The sequence below is a fragment of the Vulpes vulpes genome, chromosome 11 (genome assembly GCF_048418805.1).
Source record: "Vulpes vulpes isolate BD-2025 chromosome 11, VulVul3, whole genome shotgun sequence".
Taxonomy (NCBI): Eukaryota; Metazoa; Chordata; class Mammalia; order Carnivora; family Canidae; genus Vulpes; species Vulpes vulpes.
In genome coordinates this window covers 44813431-44832934 of record NC_132790.1, presented here as the reverse complement: position 1 = coordinate 44832934, position 19504 = coordinate 44813431, and the positions used below count along the sequence as shown (strand labels likewise).

The 19504-nt window shown below is 38.4% G+C and overlaps 1 protein-coding gene across 2 annotated transcripts in view; it reads left to right on the top strand.

The window, feature by feature from the left end:
• MAML2 (mastermind like transcriptional coactivator 2) overlaps positions 1-19504 on the top strand; it is a 343681-nt gene that overhangs the window by 303755 nt on the left and 20422 nt on the right. The window lies entirely within an intron of this gene.

Below are 19504 nucleotides of genomic sequence, written 5' to 3'. Positions count from 1 at the left end.
GCACACCTGTCCATTAACTGGATGTCAATTTACCATTTACTAACTAAGGGATATTATACAACTTAATTGACTTCTCTAAAAGTCTTATTTTCCTCATCTCTGAATTGGGTGGGGAGTAGGGAGGAATAGTAAAATATACCTCAAAAGATTTGTGAAGATTAAGCAGGGTAATGGCTTTTGATTGCTTAGCAATATGCCTCGGACTTAGCAAGCCCTCGGTACAAGTTGATTATTATTAATACTATTGTGATTGTCCTTACTGGTTACTTCTCATATCTTTCATCTTACTAAATTATTTTTTAAATTACTACAGCTTGGGGTTCCTGGGTGTCTTTGGCTCGAGGTCATGATCCTGGTTCCTGGGATCAAGCCGGCTCAGCTCCCCTGCTTCTCCCTCAGCCTGCCCTTCCCCGTGTGCATGCATGCGTGTTCTTTCTCTCTCTCATTCAAATAAATAAAATCTCTTTTAAAAGTTACCTAGGATTGCTTTCAGAAATTGTAAATTTTAAATGGTTCCCATGTAGCACAAGGAAGGACAACTGGAAACATTTTGACTGTTTTTTTTCCCACCCCATTCCCCTCGCCCTTTTTTTTTTAAGCTATTTAAACAAATCTTTTCCTTAGAATTTGTGACTCTGCTCTCCCACTCTGTATTCTAATCTCAAAACATTCTAAATCAAGTTTAGTCTTTTCTTCTTTTTTAGTATACTAACAGTGTACAGTGGATGCACTCTTTCCTTTCTCTTCCTAAAGCCCGTTATTCTATGCAAATGCACCGTGAAGGGCATTCTGGGTATCTGTATCAGAATGGACACAAGGATCCCTCTCCTTTTTTCCACAAGCCCTCGTAAAATATCATCAGAGTTACTTACATCCCCACAATTAGTGTTCCTCCTAGAATCTGAGTATCTCTGTCAGGTAGGATGGTACATGCTCCCTCCAGACTCGGGGAGGGCAAGGTTCAAAACACCAGCAAGATCTGGTGTAAAAGGCATGGCAGGGGAGCATCGTGTCTATGGAGGGTCCTGAGTCTGGTGCAAGTGAAACTCTGATAATCCGATCAGCAGGCAGCTTCCTGCCCCTGGAAAGAGCAAGGGGGGCCTAGAGCTCTGATCCCCAGAGCTCATCGGCTAGCCTTCTTCTCCCTTCCCCTTCACTCTCTGGCCCCTCCTGTGGGTAGGCAGCATCTGTTCCTAGGTCTCCTCAAGCTGCAGCTCCAGGTGCGGGTAGTAAGTTGAAACACAGGGTGCCTGGGTGGCCCAGTGGTTGAGCATCTGCCTTTGTTTGGATCAGGATGGGATCCCGGGGTCCTGAGATCGAGTCCTGCATTGGGCTCCCCACAGGGAGCCTGCTTCTCCCTCTGCCTGTGTCTCTGCCTCTCTCTCTCTGTGTCTCTCATGAATAAATAAATAAAATCTTTTAAAAAAATTTTTAAAAATGAGTTGAAATATAGCATTTCTTTCTTTTTTTTTTTTATTTATTTATTCATGAGAGACACAGAGAGAGAGAGGCAGAGACACAGGCAGAGGGAGAAGCAGGCTCCATGCAGGGAGCCTGATGCGGAACTCGATCCCGGGACTCCAGGATCATGCTCTGGGCCAAAGGCAGGTGCTAAACCACGGAGCCACCCAGGGATCCCCTAGCATTTCTTTAAATGACACTAAGTCTGTCTAAACAGACAGAAACCCAATCTGCAGTACGGATAAGAGCTAATCGTTGGGGGCCAATCAGTTTAAGTAAAATTAACTGTTGAGCAAAAGGACTTTAGAATCAACCTGATGATGTACTTAAAGGCAGCCCCAAATGCCCCATGTATGTGTTCCCTAGGGTCTGCCCACCTCAACCTCCTTTGTTAAGGCTCTGGAAGCCATAAATGTCATCTCTGTGTAGATATCTCCTGATATTTTATTCTTCCTTTTAAATTGTAATGACAGAAGTTAAATAATAACTGACACCAGTATTAACTGAGCCTTGTTAATATGAAGCACTTCATATGCATTATCTCCTATAATCCCTACATTCATGCTCTCCATTTCACTAATGAGAAAAACAGAGATCTTAAGACTTGAGTAACTTGCCCAGGTTTTAAACCGAGCTCTAAGTACAAAATCTACATTCTTAACAGCTATGCCATAACGGCTGCAGAAAATTAACTTCTTTTCCAGTTCACTTTGGCTTATGTCTTCTCTGTAGTATAAGGGTATCTTCTACACATTTTGACGTACAAGGGTCCTAGCTAATGTGCCTCCATGAAATTGGCTTTACTTTTTTTTTTTTCTTTCTTAACACTTTCATGTTCTTTGCTCTTCCACACTTATTGGATTGGTTCAGTAGAAAATAAGTCTGCAGCTTCATGCTTTTATTTTAGCTAAGTGAAGTACTGCATTTATGTAAAATTCTTTTTACATACAATATCTAGTATACTAAAGAGGGAATTAAGCATCATACTACTTTTGCAGCGGAGACTGCAGTTCAGAAAAATGAAGCAACTTAATGTCATAGTATTCCAATATCAAATACAGGCCCCTTATATCCAAATTGTATACTCAATGCACTGCTTCCTATTTCCATAGTATGTGCTTGTAGTATATGCCTACCACTGTTTTATAATAAAGACTCTGGCTGAGTTTTGTTTTATTTATTATATTAATATTATAGTGGGGCTCTGAAGTCAGGGTGCCTGAGTTAAAATTTTGGCTCCATTGCTTACTATCTCAAGGAATTATTAACATTTCTATTAGTTCTCTTGTCTGTAAAATGGGAATAGTAAGGCGCCTGGGTGGCTCTGTCTGTTAAGCATCTGCCTTCGGCTCATGTCATGATCTCAGGGTCCTGGGATTGAGCCCCTGTGTTGGGTTCCCAGCTCAGTGGGGAGTCTGCTTCTCCCTCTCCCTCTACCCCTCGTGCTCTCTTTCCCAATCTCTCTCTCTCTCCCCCCCTCTTTCGCTCTCTCTCTCTTTCTCAAACAAATAAATAAAATCTTTTTAAGAATGGGAGTACTAATAGGGCTATCCTAGAAGGTTGTTACAGTTATTAAAGATGATGGTGCATAGTGTCCAACACAGTGACTGATGCATAGTGAGTTCCCAATACATGATGCCTATTATGTTACCGATGATGACTCAAATAAACATATATTGGAATTTCTTTGAAATTTGCATGCCCATGATTTAGAAATTGCCACCCACGCACAGTTTTAGAGTCCCTTAATTTGTCATTGATTTAGGTATTTGCCCTAAGGTTTTTACATAAGCCCCCCAAAGGTTACAAGCTTAGCTTCTGATGGGAAGACTGAGGATGAGGAGACCAGTTGAAGCCAAATATTGTGTTTGGTAATTAAACAAAGTAATTTGTGTGAGGTGAAAACAATGTACCCTAACTCCAGAGAAATACAAAACCAGTCAGAGTAGATTATTACAAGTTGTATTGAATTAAAGCCCTCAACTGGTTGGTTTATAAGAATGTAGTGTAAGACCATCTCCAAATCCTTCACAGTTCAGAGTTCACTGTTGTTAGTTTTAAATGTTGATCCCAGAAGGCTCCAGTTAAAAGATGTTCATTTTCTGAATGGGACTTCCTAACCGGCTGCTTTGATCTTAACGTGAGTCAACAACCATTATGTCATCCCCATCGCATACATTTGAGTGAAGAGCTTAGCTACCAGTAATAAGGTGATCTTTTTGTTTATGAAATGTCATTGTCATTTTCCCTTCCTTAGTGAATATAATTTAGTTTTTAAAAAATTACAAATGTACACTAAAATGCTAAACACCCTGGGAGAAGAACATATTTCATATTTGTGGTTGGATTTCATGCTTTAGCTTTTATATTGTAGACATAAAAATTGAAATCTTCTTCTTTTTTTTTTTTAATTGAAATCTTCTTAAATAACTGAAGACCTGCCATTAGTTGATTGTGACTGGTTTGGAAAGAGAAACTGATAGGTTTCTAAAGAATCCATAGGATTCTTCCCATTTTGGCCATTGTTGTTGTTGTTAGAAGTGATCTTTATTATTGAAAAACAATATATCTGTTGTTAACATAACTGACTTCCCTTGGTAGTTTTGTTGATGTCATGTCCACTAACGCTTGCACCTCACCTCCTAGAAACCTGTGTTTCATGGTGACCCTTTCCTCTTCGCCTGATCTCCTAGTTCATAGGTAACATAGTTATCATCAGTGTTATTTACCAGTCAAAAGAGAAAAAAACAGAACCTTCAAGTCAGTCTATTAAGATGACTATATATACCATCAAATGACCAGCTAAGATGGATAAACAGTACCTAGTCAACTAATTAAAAACACACAACAGAGAGCATTAAATAAAATGATGACAATGTCAGTTAACATTACAAATCTGTTGCTTCATGAAACAGAATTATAGTTATTTGAGAGAGGATTTCTGAAAATATTTGTATTGCTTTTTAAGCATGGAGCTTTGTCAGCAGAGAAGCTATTTTTACGTAGAAACAGTAGTGAAGGTATCTTATGTACACTGCACAACTAAATTATATCAACATCTTGCATTGCTTAAGGAAACAAACAGATTCCAAAGGTTTATTCTAGAAAACAGTGTTTAATCAATTTCTTATACGGTCTTTGAACATAATCTAGTAAGCAGATGCGGAGTTAACGGCTTATTATGTTCTCACTCCCTATATCCATTCAGAGTCTGCCAGGCTCAGAATAAAAGTCAAGACACGTGCGCATAGAAACTCTGTAGATGTTTGTAGCATTTGAAATTAAAATAGTGAGAAGTCTGCCTGGGTGTCCCTTCAGACATGGCACAGTGGAGCACAGGGACAGGAAATATGCCAGACTGCCTCTGCAGGAGGCTGCTGAGAACACGTGCATCAAGGAACAAGGAACTGCTTAATGATTAATCACTGTCAACCTTTGTTCTCGTTAAAGACTTGATTGTCCGACAAGGCTTGTAATGAGGGACTGTTTTGGTGTCTGTTGCTATGAGATTGTGTTCACTGATCCTCCATTGATGTAAGCCTCGTTCCGGTTTGCCCAAGTCGAACAAACTGGAATGAAAATGCTCTCACAGTGCCTGCTAGTGGTGCTTGAAGAAGAGGCTCTGGATATTCTGTTTACCGAATGTTACTCCAGCCTGAAAACAGAGAACAGATATCCAAGAGTTTGGCTCGGCTGACTTCTGGCATATGAGATTTTAGCAAAATAATTTTGAGACAGTTTAACAATAAAAGAAATCGAGAGAAGTGGATTTTATGGAAGTGCTGACAGACAGACTCCCCCAGCCACCCACACGCACATACACACGGACACCTCTTTTTTCTGACAAACACAGATACTCGGAAAGCAAAATTTAAAGTCATGTTACCCATTCTTTTGCCTTCTATAAATAAAATACTGGATTGTGTTTTGCAAACTGAATCCTTAACCACCAAACCATGTGAGAGGCTGAAGTGTGTGTTGGCATTTTTCTAAAGGCTAAGAAAAAAATCCCACTGTTCTGTCATTGACTAGCTGCAGGCTTATGGACTTTTGTGTAACTGCTTTTGAATCTTAATTTTACTTCTATAAAAAGATCAATGGAACATTTTAAAGGAGAAAAAAATACTATTTTTAAATGTAAGAAATGATTCTTCTTGGTTCATATGACCTTTAAAACCTCTAAGTCTTACAAACGTTACTGCATCATTATCATGAAATTACTTCTAAAATATATCCTTCTGTGGAAATGCTAAAAAATATGGAATAACTAAAACTGTTGGTGATACCAACAGATTATACCTACTACCCCGCCCCCCCCGGCCAAAACTATTTTTTTCTTAACAAATAAAGACTGTGATGGTTGTTTAATGTCTGCACGCAGCAACTTCTCTCCTTATTTCCATCTTATATAATAACCACTTGTTCAAAATATTATAGGTCCTTCTTTTTGCTCCCTTTTTTTCCCGTTCCTCCAAACTCACCCACAGTATGATCAGAGAAGTTGAGTAGGGGCTGCTGGACCTCTAGCAATCTAAAATAGGGGCCCTCTAGCCTCCTGTGTTCCTTCATAGTCTGCAGATAACTGAGTGTTCCTCTGCACCAGAAATGATCCTGTAAAACCCAGGAAACTGCTTCTCCAGAGTGTCCCCCGCATATAAAGGTAGGTAGGGGCCTGGGAAAGCCCTTTTGGCCCACCCTGGCATCTCTCAGTAGATTTGCTCTAAATTCTCCCAAACAGGAAAACCAGTTTTTACTGAAATCTCAGAATAGAAATCCAGTTTCCTTGGCAAAACAGTCACAGTATACAACCTAGAAACACCAGTTTTCATAGTGTCGCCTCTGCATTTATTATATATGTATCTACATTTGATTAAAGATACAGAATGAGGGCAGCCCGGGTGGCTCAGTGGTTTAGCACCTGCCTTCGGCCTGGGGCATGATCCTGGAGACCCGGGATCGAGTCCCACATCGGGCTCCCTCCCTGCACAGAGCCTGCTCCTCCCTCTGCCTGTGTCTCTGCCTGTGTGTGTGTGTGTGTGTGTGTGTGTGTGTGTGTCATGAATAAATAAATAAAATCTTTAAAAAAAAGAGATACAGAATGAGTGGCACCTGGGTGGTTCAAGCAATTAAGCATCTGCCTTCAGCTCAGGTCATGATCCCAGGGTCCTGGGATCAAACCCCACGTGGGGCTCCCTGCTCAGTGGGGAGCCTGCTTCTCCCTTTCTGCCCCTCCTCCTGCTTGTGCTGTCTCTTGCTCTCTCACTCTCTCTTTCCAATAAATAAAATCTTTAAAAAAATAATAAAGATATAGAATGGAAGTGTTCTCTGATCACAGTATTTATCTGCTGAGGTTACAATGAAGGAATACCCTAAATTAAGACAGAAATCAGAAAGTTTACAATGATACCAATAATTATAACTGGCTCGGTCACTTAAGACACAGTGTGCAGTAAGTAGATCATCCCCAATGCTACAAGCTGTTCCCGATTCAGCTCATGGAGCTGCAGCCCTCTAAGGAATATCCTTCACTGAGCCATGCTTTATAAATCCTGGTAGGCTTGATTGTTTTTTTATCCTTGACCGTAGATAGAAACATTAACGAATACTTGACCATTTTATGAAGGAGAGTCTTGAACAGACATCCTTGGATGTCTAGTGGCTAACCTAAAATCCTGGGGGGAAGGTCATATGGACATAAATCACTCTCTCTACAACAATGTGAATTATTATTTGCATTTAAATAGAAACACTGCAGCCTTCTTTTACTATAATAGATGCTTACAGGTAAATTACCACACTTTTCATGGCTTCCCTAAGAAATGAAGGGATCATATATCAATGCCCCTGTTTTTTCCCACTCTCTAAAGACCCAGTGTAATAGTAAGTACACAAGCTGGTTCCATTGATATTTACTCGACTAAGTTATTCACCACATACCAACAGCCTCTCTTTGATCTTTCTAAGTAATAAATATGATCAACTCACTAAAATAAGCTATATTATCTAAATTTGTTGCTTTTCCTCCCAAAAGCAGTGATCATCTCACTTGCTTTTATAAACAAAGAGCCAATAAGATCCAAAGATTAATATCTTCTTGGTATGGAAAGCTATATAGTAGGGTATATGGATGAATGCTGTATTACCTGGAAGAAAACCAGGAACCCAGCTGCCAAAAAAAAAAAAAAAAAAAAAAAAAAGATTCAGGTAGAGTAAAAAAAATGTGTGAGAAAAATATTCAGATTTAATTTAGAAATGAAAAGTTTTAGGACTAGGGGTTAGAAGAACTGCTGTACATGAAGAAGGCCATCTTCAGCATTAAGTGGGATATGTATTTGTTTTAAAGCAACTGAATTGCCCTCCCTTTATATGGTTTCTATAGCTGGTCAGGTGTGCATTAACATTATATCTAACTGAGTTATTTTGCTTCTAAAGAGTTCAAAGTATTTTAGCTTAATTAACCCTCAAAATACTGATTAATTTAATCGCCTTTCTAACGTGGAATACTAATGCTTGTCCAATACCTTGAAAAACGCAACTTTGAAAAATGATACTAGATTTTAAGTGGTATCAATACTGCTATGTCTGTAGGGAGAAAACTGAAGTTAAGAGCCAGCAAAGATTGGGGTTTCTTGGGTGGCTCAGTCAGTTAAGCATCTGCCTTTGGCTCAGGTCATGATCTCAGGGTCCTGGGATCAAGCCCCATGTGGGGCTTCCTGCTCAGTGGAGAGTCTGCTTCTCCCTCTCCCTCTGCCTTTCCCCCTGCTTGTGCTCCCTTGCACTCATTCTCTCTCTCAAGTTAAAAAAAAAAAAAAAGACCTGGCAAGGATTAAATAAATATGGTGAACTTCAACTAAAAGTCTATCAGGTAAATCAGGTGCCTAGAAAAGATAATCAGGCTGTGTCTTACCAAAAACAACTGCTTGATTCAGTTAATTTGTTTAGTTAGGTAACATTTTCAAGCCAATTATTTGGTAATACTGTACGCAAAGAAGATAGTTGTCTGGTTTTAAGTCTCCACCATATCCAGTATTGTGACTTGGCCCACATTCTCTTAAGTTTATGAACAGGCTGGAAATTTTACAAATTATTTTTGTGGGCTTTTTTTTCTTATGTGGATGGCTAGATAATATTTTTAAATTATGAAAGGAATCCAACTGGCTCAAATTTAGTCACAGTTTTGATTTAAATATTCAGAAATGCTCAGATATATACTAAATGAACTGTTATTCGGATGCTGCCAGCAGCTGAAGAGCTTTTGCAGTCCCAGATGTATATCCTTTTAAGAAGTACCACATGAATCTGGAAAACACAAAACAGTGTAAACACTGGTAACTGTACAATGTATCAGTCTCCCCTCATGCATTCTCTCCTGATCAGTCTTAGGAACATAAGCCACAAATGTTTACCCAATTGAAAAATCACTGGACAGCTATGTTCAAATCAGGGAACTGTTTCCAGTTACAAGTAACAGAATCCAATACAATCAACCTACCCGAATTGCTGAGAAAAAAAACTTTAAAAGTTCATAAAACTCTGTATGTTCTAAATTTAAGTTCAAGGTCTTAATTAGAAGCAAAAGACATGTATAGAGTCTTGAATTGACAAATAAAAATAAATATTCTCAGGTGAGGCATTTTATATGATATTTGACATTGATTCTTGTTATTTCATTGAGAACTTTTGATATATATATGCTCCTTTTTAATAAAACCTACATAATTGCAAATCATGTTATAGATGAAGTTTATCTGATTTTCAAGCAATTGCTTATTATTTATGTAACAACAGATATATTCCAGGTTCTATTTTATGTTAGTCTTATGTGTGGTAGTAGACATGCATAGATGAATATGAAAGTCCATGTTCTTGGAGTAATAATAATGTAGTAAGAGAAAAGATACATGTAAATAAGTGACTAATATATTCTGTAAAGAAGATAAATACAAAATGTGATTAGCACTCGAGCAATACTAGCCACTTATGTTGGACAGTGCCAAGATAGATCTGTCTTATTCTGAATTCTCTATTCAGATGAATTGATATAAAGAGCTTATGAACCCAAAGTTATAATAGAAATCCTTGTAGATGACAAAATGTCATAAATTGTCGATATCTAAAAATATTCTAGTAGTCTCCACCATCTTGTAATCCAAACAGACATGGAGAAGCTAAAATACTGTGTGTGTGTGTGTGTGTGTGTGTTTAAGACATCCCTAATCTTTTTACTCAACATAATCAATAAAATTTTTAGGTAGCTTCTTTCTGTATTTATAACCATAAAGTGACAGCAAATCTGGTAATAGTTGTACAGCTGATTTGATAATGTAGACAGATAATCAAACCAAAGAAAGTTGACCTTCCTCTTTCTTTTCCACAGTGGACTTTTCACTTAAGGTTATCATTTTTCTAAAACATTATTTTGGTACTCCGCAGATCAAAATGTGTTTGTATAGTTTGCATAAATAAGATTTGGTAAATAACCTGATTTTCTGGGACTTGATCCAAATGAAACCTCTAATCTTTTGAAGTTCATCCCCTAGTGATTCTTAGGGAGAACTCAGTTTTTTTGAAGTCCCACTGAAGTATTTAGTGGCTTCCTTTGCTAATCCAAGGGAGACGTCAGGGCTACATTTAACAGAGAACAGATGGCTCCTTTGTAAATGTCCTTTGTGGTCATGATAATAATACATTCAAAAATAGCTAATCATGTTGCATTAGAGTAGATGGACACATTTGAAGATATTGGCCACAGTCAGTATATTGTGTCAGTGCATCCAGATTTCTATGTTTACTAGATAACCTGCAATCACCGAAGTATTCTTTCATTTGTCTTAAGAGGAATGTGTCAGAATATGTGGGCTACTTTGTAGGTTAATATATTTTGTATATTTTAGAATAGAATGGATATTCAAAGCATAAAAATAGGGGCACCTGCCTGGCTCAGTGGTTGAGCATCTGCCTTCAGCCCAGGTTGTGATCCTGGGGTCCCAGGATGGAGTCCCACATCGGGGTCCCTGCAGGGACCCTGCTTCTCCCTCTGCCCCTGTCTCTGCTTCTCTCTCTGTGTCTTTGGTGAGTAACTAAAATCTTGAGAAAAAAAAAAAAAAGCATAGAAATTACCTCTAGCAAAATGTTTTGTAGATTTGGTTTTTTTTTTTTTTTTTACAGAATCAGGAAAAAAAACAGACTTTTTACAGAGTCAGATCAGAAAAGTGCCTTCCACACTGAAGTACATGAACAAATCCAGAATGAAGTTTGAATTTTCTCAACATTCCCATCCCCAAGCCTCATTTTTCTTTTCTTTTCTTTTTTTTTTTTTTTTACCTCAGTCATTTCAGAAGAAAATAACCAGTGTGATTTCCTGCTCCTCACCCCCAACCAGATCAATGGAGTATTTGTATATTATGGTGGCAAAACCACTGCATGTCATATTCTTAAGTTGCATTGTAGACTCAATGAAAAAGAGAAATTGAATTATTTCATTACAATGGTATTTATTGTTAGATTGATTCAATAAAAATGGAATTTCAACAATTCTAGCACTAAGAAGAAATTTAGAGATTATAATCTAACTTCCATATCTTAACATTGAAGAAAATAAGGCCTAGGAAGGTTAAAAGAGAAGACTATAAAATTAATAAGGTTCACAGGTCACATGAACCAGATTCCTACAAGAATTAATGAAATAATGTCAGTGTGTGTAAGAAAAATAAGGAAAACTTGTCAAAGAAAACCATAGTTTAAAATAAATGCTAGCTTTTCTTGCTTACCTCCTATGAGCCAAATACCACCGCATATTTTACCTACTTAATCGTGTTCAAGTCATACAGCAATTATATGAGGAACACAGTATCATTTGCCCCTTGAGAGAAGAAAGTGAGACATAGAGACTTTTATAACTTGCCCAAGAACAATTAGTAGGTCATGGAGGAAAATTTTAAAGTAGGAATTTTGACTACAAAGGTTACATTTTTCATTATTATAGTATTTTGTATATGATACCACAAGAGACATGTGAGAATTTTCTTAGATTTCTCACTTCTCTATCTTAAAGAGATAAGAAGCTAAGGGTAGTCTATAAAATTTTCATTAAAATGAAATTCTAGAGTCAAAATTCTGTTATTTTTAGAAATTATTTTCAAAGGAAAAATCTTATGTTCCTTCCCAAGTACTAGACGGCACCTATGGAAATCAATTTTTAAAATTTCCAGATTTAGGGGGACTGAGGTAGCTCAGTGGTTGAGCATCTGCCTTTGACTCAGGGCATGATCCCGGGGTCCTGGGATAGAGTCCTACATCCGGATCTCTGCAGGGAGCCTGCTTCTCCCTCTGCCTGTATCTCTGCCTCTCTGTGTGTGTCTCTCATGAATAGATAAATAAAATCTTTAAAAATAATAAACAGGGAAGCCCAGGTGGCTCAGCAGTTTAGTGCCGCCTTCAGCCCAGGGCATGATCTGGAGACTAGGGATCGAATCCTATGTCGGGCTCCCTACTTGGAGCCTGCTTCTCCCTCTGTGTGTGTCTGTCCTCTCTCTCTCTATCTCTGTGTGTGTCTCTCATGAATAAATAAATAAAATCCTTAAAAAATAATAAAATAAATTAAAAATAAAAATAATAAATAAATATTTCAGATTTACCCTGTGTATAATTTGAACATCATTTTGATTTAAGAACCAGCCCTTTAAACAGTATTTCCTTCCTTTCTAAACTGTGGTGTCATTTACCCCTTCTTCCTCCTCCGTTACTACTTGTTACTGGATTGCCTTCACTTTTGATGAGAACAGAAAATGTTGATATTTATCTAATCCCAAACCATTTGGGAAGGTGTTAATCTTCCCAAATACTTCCCAAATACTTCTATAGGAAAAGCACAATTTTAGGATATAAAACCAGCTCCTCCTGTATGTCCCTTTGAAATGAATGTTTTTGTACAGAGGAGTTAGAAGCCTAATATAGTTACACATTATACCAAAGGGAGAAGAGGAAGGGATTAATATCAACAAGAGTTATAAAATAAGCTGAACAAAAGATAAAATTACCCCTAAACACAATTTCCTAATCTTGTTTTAATTGGTGGAGGCAGTGGTGAAATGCTTAGCTACTGTGAAGCTCAAGTGACTGAGTACATCTCTGGATAATTATTGCTTGCTGGTTTATTGCTGGTATTATTACAAGCAGCATGCTGTCCTCACTATCTGATGATCAGAAATTACATTTTGTTTAGTCCAGTACCTTAATGTGTGTGTGTATTTAATATTCAGTAAATATCAGATTTGTGTAAGAGGAGATATTAACATTTATTTCGACTCTTGCATACGGATACTACTGTACTAAGCATTTCACTTACTTTATCCCATTTGTTGAGGTAATATTGAGGAAAATATTATTATCCTCATTCAAGTTGGAAAAAAGCAGAGTTGGGTTTTGAAGCCATTCTGCCTGACACCAGAAACCACTTTTCACTATTGTTGCCTACCCACTCAAATTGCTCTTAGAACAGAGGGATATTTTAAAAATATTTTGCCAATTACCTTGTCTTAGTAAGCCTTTAATGTTCTTTGCATTTTAAGGGCATATGTTTAAAAAAAGACAAATTTATTTCTTTTTTAAGATTTTATTTATTTATTCATGAGAGACACAGAGAAAGAGGCAAAGACATAGACAGAAGGAGAAGCAGGCTCCCTGCAGGGAACCCGATGTTGAACTCGATCCCAGGACCCGGGATCAGGACCTGAGCCAAAGGCAGACACTCAACCACTGAGCCACCCAGGTGTCCCAAAAAAGACAAATTTCTTAACCTAGCTCCTCATCTTAAAATGGGAATCATAATTAAAACAATTATTGAGGAGATTAAATGAGATAATATGTGTCAAGCCCTCAACACAGGGCCTGGTATATAGCTTTCAAAAAATGATAACTATTGGTAGACATAGTATTTCAGTGATGTGCCTTCTTTCTGCTTCCAACGTATCTACTACCCATCATCATCATCATCATGTTCTCCACCATCACTCACCACTAACTCTTTTTCTTTCTTAAACATCCTTTATGCTGTGGGCCATTCTAAAGTGGTACACTCACAAAACCAACACTGGATTTAACAGTGTTGCTAAACCTTTGCCTCTCTGTCCTACATTGCATTTTGCCTTTGAAAAGAGCTAGCATTTTGATCCCATGTGCCTGACAGCAGAAAGTTCTGACCCCTTTTTCTACTTTACATGGCTTCTTCATTTACCTATGTATTTAGTTATTAAAAAAGAGAAAAAAGGCATGTATGGAGGGTTTGCCGTATACTGGGAAAAACAAGATGAACATCCCAGCCTTCCAAGCCCTTCTAATGGGAGGAAGATATAAGCAAACAAGAGTTGTGGTACAGAGTAAAAAATGATCTCTAATGAGCCAATACCAACTGTTAATGGAAGCACAGAAGAGGGCCACTGAACAAAGCTGGGAGGCCAGAGAAGATTTCACGAAAAATGACATTTGAACTGAGCCTAGAAAGAATAAGTGATTCCTAGGTAGGAAGGAGCAGGGAAGATGGCTCCAGGCAGAGATATTATGAGCAAATGCAAAAATGTGGAGAGGAGAAGAAGCTCTGTGAGTTTGAAGAATTACAAGTAGGTTAGTATCACGCTAGGATAGAGCGACGAAAGTATGTGTTGAGAGGTGAAACTGGAGAAAAGTACAGAGGCTAGATCACAGAGGGCCTTACACAACATTTTCAGGAGCTAGGACTTAATTCCAAAGGCCAAGAGGAGCCATGGATAGTTTTAAGCTGGGAGTGCAGTATAGAGGACGTATCCAAGTGGAAAATCATTTCATTACTTTCATAAACATGAACATTTGAGCGGTAGGAGATGGAGTTCTCAACCTGAGGTCAATGGATGGTCTGTGGATGTTTAGAAAATTTGTAAACTCCCTGAAAATGTAGACAAAATTGTTAGTTATATGTATGCTTGTGAGAGTCCATAGCTTTGTGAAACCCTCAAAAAGCAGTGTTATCCAAAGAAAAGTTGGTAACCACCGCTCTAGGGACAGAAAGCTAAAAGCTAACTTACAGAGCAGAAACTTCAGGTCTGCCACAAAGAGCCCTTCTAAAGTTGAAGAGTTTCTCTTTTAAGAAAAACTTCTCATTCCTTCCCCTGAGTTACCAAACTCTTCCCACTCCACCCTGACCCACTGACGTTTTGTTCCTGGCCACTCTCCCACCTAAATGCCGCTGCCTCGCTCATGGAACTGGTCTTCTGTGCCAACCCATAATAAGTGTCCACCCCAGAGGCTAAGAATAGATACAGTGTCCTGGTGACTTGAAAATTAGGTAACATCTGAAGGATGAATTCTACAGTGACCACAAAATTCATCCTAATCATTTGAATCAAGCAGATTATAAATACATGATCAGGATCTCCCTGCAGGGGAAAGGAAAAGGTTCTGAGCATGCAAAGAAATATGCTCTATTAAATGGAAAGAAAAAGCATACTCTTCATAATTGCAAAGGACAAAGGACAATACTAATCTGAATCCAAAGTTCTGTGTTTGCATACACCACCTTTCCACATTTTGCCCACCCCACCCCTTACCCCCAACAAGCTAGTTCCATCAGACAAGCTACAGTCCTCTTAAGCACATAGATTTTCTTCCATGGATCTCTCAAGATGTTTTCCTGGACTTGGATTATGTGTTCTTCATCTTTTAGTTAGGTCTCTGACCTCGTGCAGGTCATTTTTGCTAACCTTTCTGGGCAGTGTCTTCATCTGTAGAGATGAAGTCAGGTGAAAGATCTGTTGCTTTTCAGTTCACACAGTTTGTAATGGTGCTGGCATGGAGGGTGGGTGTAAACAGATCTTGTGATAGCTATTTCTCATTCCCCACTTACCAGTCCCTTCTGAGGACTGCTGGCTACTTTTTTTAAGGCATTTTATCAATTTTGTATCAGTATTCCATGGCCGGCACAGCCAAATAGAGCAAGGGTCAGAAAACTTTTTCCATGAAGGGCCAGATAGTAAATATTTTAGGCTCTGTGAGCTACAAGGTCTCCTTCAAAGCTCTTCACTCTTTTGTGGTCGTGTGAATGCATGTGCACGGCTGTGTTCAGTAGAACTGTGTTTACCAAAAAAGGTGACAACCTGGGTTTGTCTAGTCGTGCCACAGTTTACCGGCCCTTGAAATGGAAGACGGTGGGGGGATCCCTGGGTGGCTCAGCGGTTAAGCGTCTGCCGTCGGCCCAGGGCATGATCCTGGAGACCCGGGATTGAGTCCCACGTCAGGCTCCCTGCATGGAGCCTGCTTCTCCCTCTGCCTGTGTCTCTGCCTCTTTCTCTCTCTCTCCCTCCCTCTCTCTCGCTCTTGCTCTCACTCTCTCTCTCATGATTAAATAAAATCTTTCAACATAAAAAAGAAGAAAAGAAATGGAAGACAGGCAGCCTGAGGACAGGAGTCTTCAAACTTTCAGTTTGAAAGTTATTTCCTGGACAGTTTCCTGGAAATTGTTTTGTTGTTGTTGTCATCCTTATCATTACTGCTGTGTCAAACAAGAACTGTTCAATTATTTTAGCCACACACAGCCACCTCACTGTTTGTGCCCCAAATGAATAACTTAGTGGGGCTGCCAGCTTGCGGAGACTCTGCAGCAGTTAAGGCAACTTGTTTCTCAGGCACAGAGATAGATAAATGGCTTCATAAGTAGACAGTTCAGAAGATGAATAGCCTAGAGGAACAATTGAGCAGTTAGTTCATTGAGACAGGGAAAGAAGAGGGAAAGAGAGAACTCAGGGGGGAGGGAGAAAGATTGATTGAATAGCAAACCAGTTTATGAGATCTGCTGTACAAACTTGCCCAGCTGGGTACTTTATCTTGAATTTGTTTTGCAAATTGCAGATGCCTAGCTCTGGAAGCCAAGAAAAAGAAAGGGCAGTCATCCCACGCCAAAATTCTCTCATGGATCCCAAGTAGCATACATTACTTCATTTTTTGTAGGGGAAAAAGATCATTATATATCCCCCTTCCAAAAGTAAGAAAAACAGAGAGCTATTTTACCCAGATGCCCAAAAGAAGACAAATATTTTTAAGAGTGTTATTTTTTTTAATATTAAGAGAACAATACTCCCCTAATAACTTTGCTTGCTTTGTGAAACTATGTCACACTTCCAGTCCACAAAACTATTTTAACAGTAAAAATGGCTAACATCAATGAATCTTAATATTTCAACATACTTCAATGAAACCAGGGATATTTTTCTTTGATGATTTAGGACATGTCTAATTGGACCCTATTCTACCTTTTGCTGAAATCAATCCTGCTTGACAGAGCCTTTGCATTCCACTAAATGAAAGAAAGAGGTAATCACAGCATTTTTATTAGTTAACATCTTTTTAAAAGATCTCTTACATATAAGTGTGATGTAGCATATATAGACATTTTAGCAAAGTAAGACCCAGTGGCCCGGCCTGTCCTCTGATGTTTAGTACTAAGAGTTACAAGACTTTTTTTTTTTTTAAGATTTTATTTATTTTATTTATTTATTCATAAGAGACACACAGAGAGAAAGACATAGGCAGAGGGAGAAGCAGGCTGCCTGCAAGGAGCTTGATGTGGGACTCAATCCCAGGACCCGGATCACAGCCTGAGCCAAAGGCAGATGCTCAACCACTAAGCCACCAGGTGCCCCTCAAGACTTTTTTAATATAGTCTCTTTAAATTTTTATCCATGAATTTTAAAGAAGAGGCTTTGGTGAATGAGCTCCTAGGGCTAGAATAGTGGAATTTATTTCTAATTGTAGAATTTGGACATTTTTTCAAAAGGACTTCAACCTGGCTTTAAGAGAAATAGAGTTAATAACAGGAAGAAGTAATTTGCCCCCTAAAGAAAAGGGTGCCCATTTACAAGATTTCAAGTGTCTCCTTAATTTTCTATCAGATCTTATAGACATAGTTTACCTCCTTCCTGAGTTAGTGCTTCCCATACAAATCCATGAATAAGATACTAAGCCAACAAATAACAAATTTGGGAACACATTCCTTTACCATGTTTTCCATGCATTAAAACACGCTTCCAGCTTCCTGTGAATGTGAATCAACCTTACATACTGCCATTTACTCATGAGCATGTTTGTCTTTGGCAAACAGGTTTGGTGATCACATATATGATGTACCAATGATTTTCTAACATCCTTGAGACCATTCTGGAAGATAGATTTTCTGTAAGTATCCCAGATAGAAAACTTCAAAGTACAGACAAGCTGCAGGGTTTTTCAATAGGTTGTATGGACTCTGATCCCCAAGGCCTAGAAGAATGCATAATGCATAGTAGATGCTCAACAAATATTTGTTGAATAACTGAATCAGGTAGAGTGAAGGTAGTAATTCTAAAGACATAGCTTAATTATTGGCAGAACTTTATTAGAAGAATACAGATATGCTTTCATTGGCCTGGCCATCCCGTGCTGGATTAAAAGAAGGATCAAGAAGCTTTAACCATATCTCAGCACTGGCATACTACTCTAACTCAGTGGCTTAACTACTAATACTATAACAGGACTTTAAACTCTCATACATACACACACACACACACACACACACAAATGTGAAAAACTGTAAGTGCATATTAAATGCAAATTTATATCAATCCAGGAGAATAGGATCAGAAGCCTATTTTGTAGGTTAGCATCAAATACTGTAATTTTATTGGTAGAAAGAGAAAATACACACACACATAAAATGAAAGATCATTAAAGTTCATGATTTTAACCAATCATATGGCTATTATTAGCTGCCAAATCAGCCTTTAACTCTAGTTTCTCTAGAAAATTGGGTTTTCTGTCATGTAAAAGACTGCATTGATAGAAATGACCTAATTCATTTGCAATCACACACACACACACACACACACACACACACACACACTTTCTTTCATCTACAGGCTTAGGATGTGCCATCCTAAGCTTGTGTCTTCACAAGCTCTTAGGAGACAATGAGTGTTGAAATAGAAAGAGATTGATTTCTATTAGGCCAGGTTCTCCATGGGCTGAATGGAAGGCAAAGAGTGAGGCTGAATATGCAAATCAAAGCCAACGCATCAGAGCAGATTTTTCTTTCAAAATATTTTATGTAATAAGGTTTACACAACATCTTGGCAATGACAGCAAGCCTGTGTAAGAAGGTGTTTCGAGTTTCATTGCTAACATAAGGGCAAAAAAAATGTAGCAGCAGCCAACTATTACTTCAATCCTGACATGAAAGAATGTATATGGCAGAGTATGTGGTAAAGCCCATTGGCCAGAAGCTACAAGGCTTAAAAACTCTGTACAAAATTCCAAAAGAGAGCTTATCTCTTATTTATATGCTTTGGTATTGTGAAGGAATGAAACTAAATTTAGCACAGTCCATCTGTTTGATTAGAGAGAGAAAGAGAGTTACATTTTCTTGGTATGCAGATCTTTTTTTTTTTAAGGTTTATTTTTTGTATTTTTTTTATTTTTTAAAGATTTTATTTTATTTATTCATAGAGACAGACAGAGAGAGTGAGGCAGAGACACAGGCAGAGGGAGAAGCAGGCACCACACAGAGAGCCTGATGTGGGGGACTCGATCCCGGGTCTCCAGGATCACGGCCTGGGCTGCAGGCGGCGCTAAACAGCTGCGCCACTGGGGCTGCCCTTGGTATGCAGATCTTTTATAAATTTTAGAGGAGGCTAGGTTTCCAAATTTCCCTGGGAATTATTTTGAAGTTCACCAATTTTGCCAATGCTAAGCACTCTGCCCACCTCTTACTCTTCATTTTTTCTTTCTAAATAATTTTTTTAATCTCCAGAAAATAGAAAACTGCGTAGCATATAATAGATACTCAATAAAATTGTTGACTTCATTAATGGACGGATGGATGCACAGGTGCACTAATTACTAATGCACTAGATTAGGCATTAGAAGATCTGGATTTATTTTATTTTATTTTTAAAGATGTTATTTATTTATCGTGAGAGACACAGACAGAGGCAGAGACATAGGCAGAGGAAGAAGCAGGCTCCTCACAGGGAGCTCGATGTGG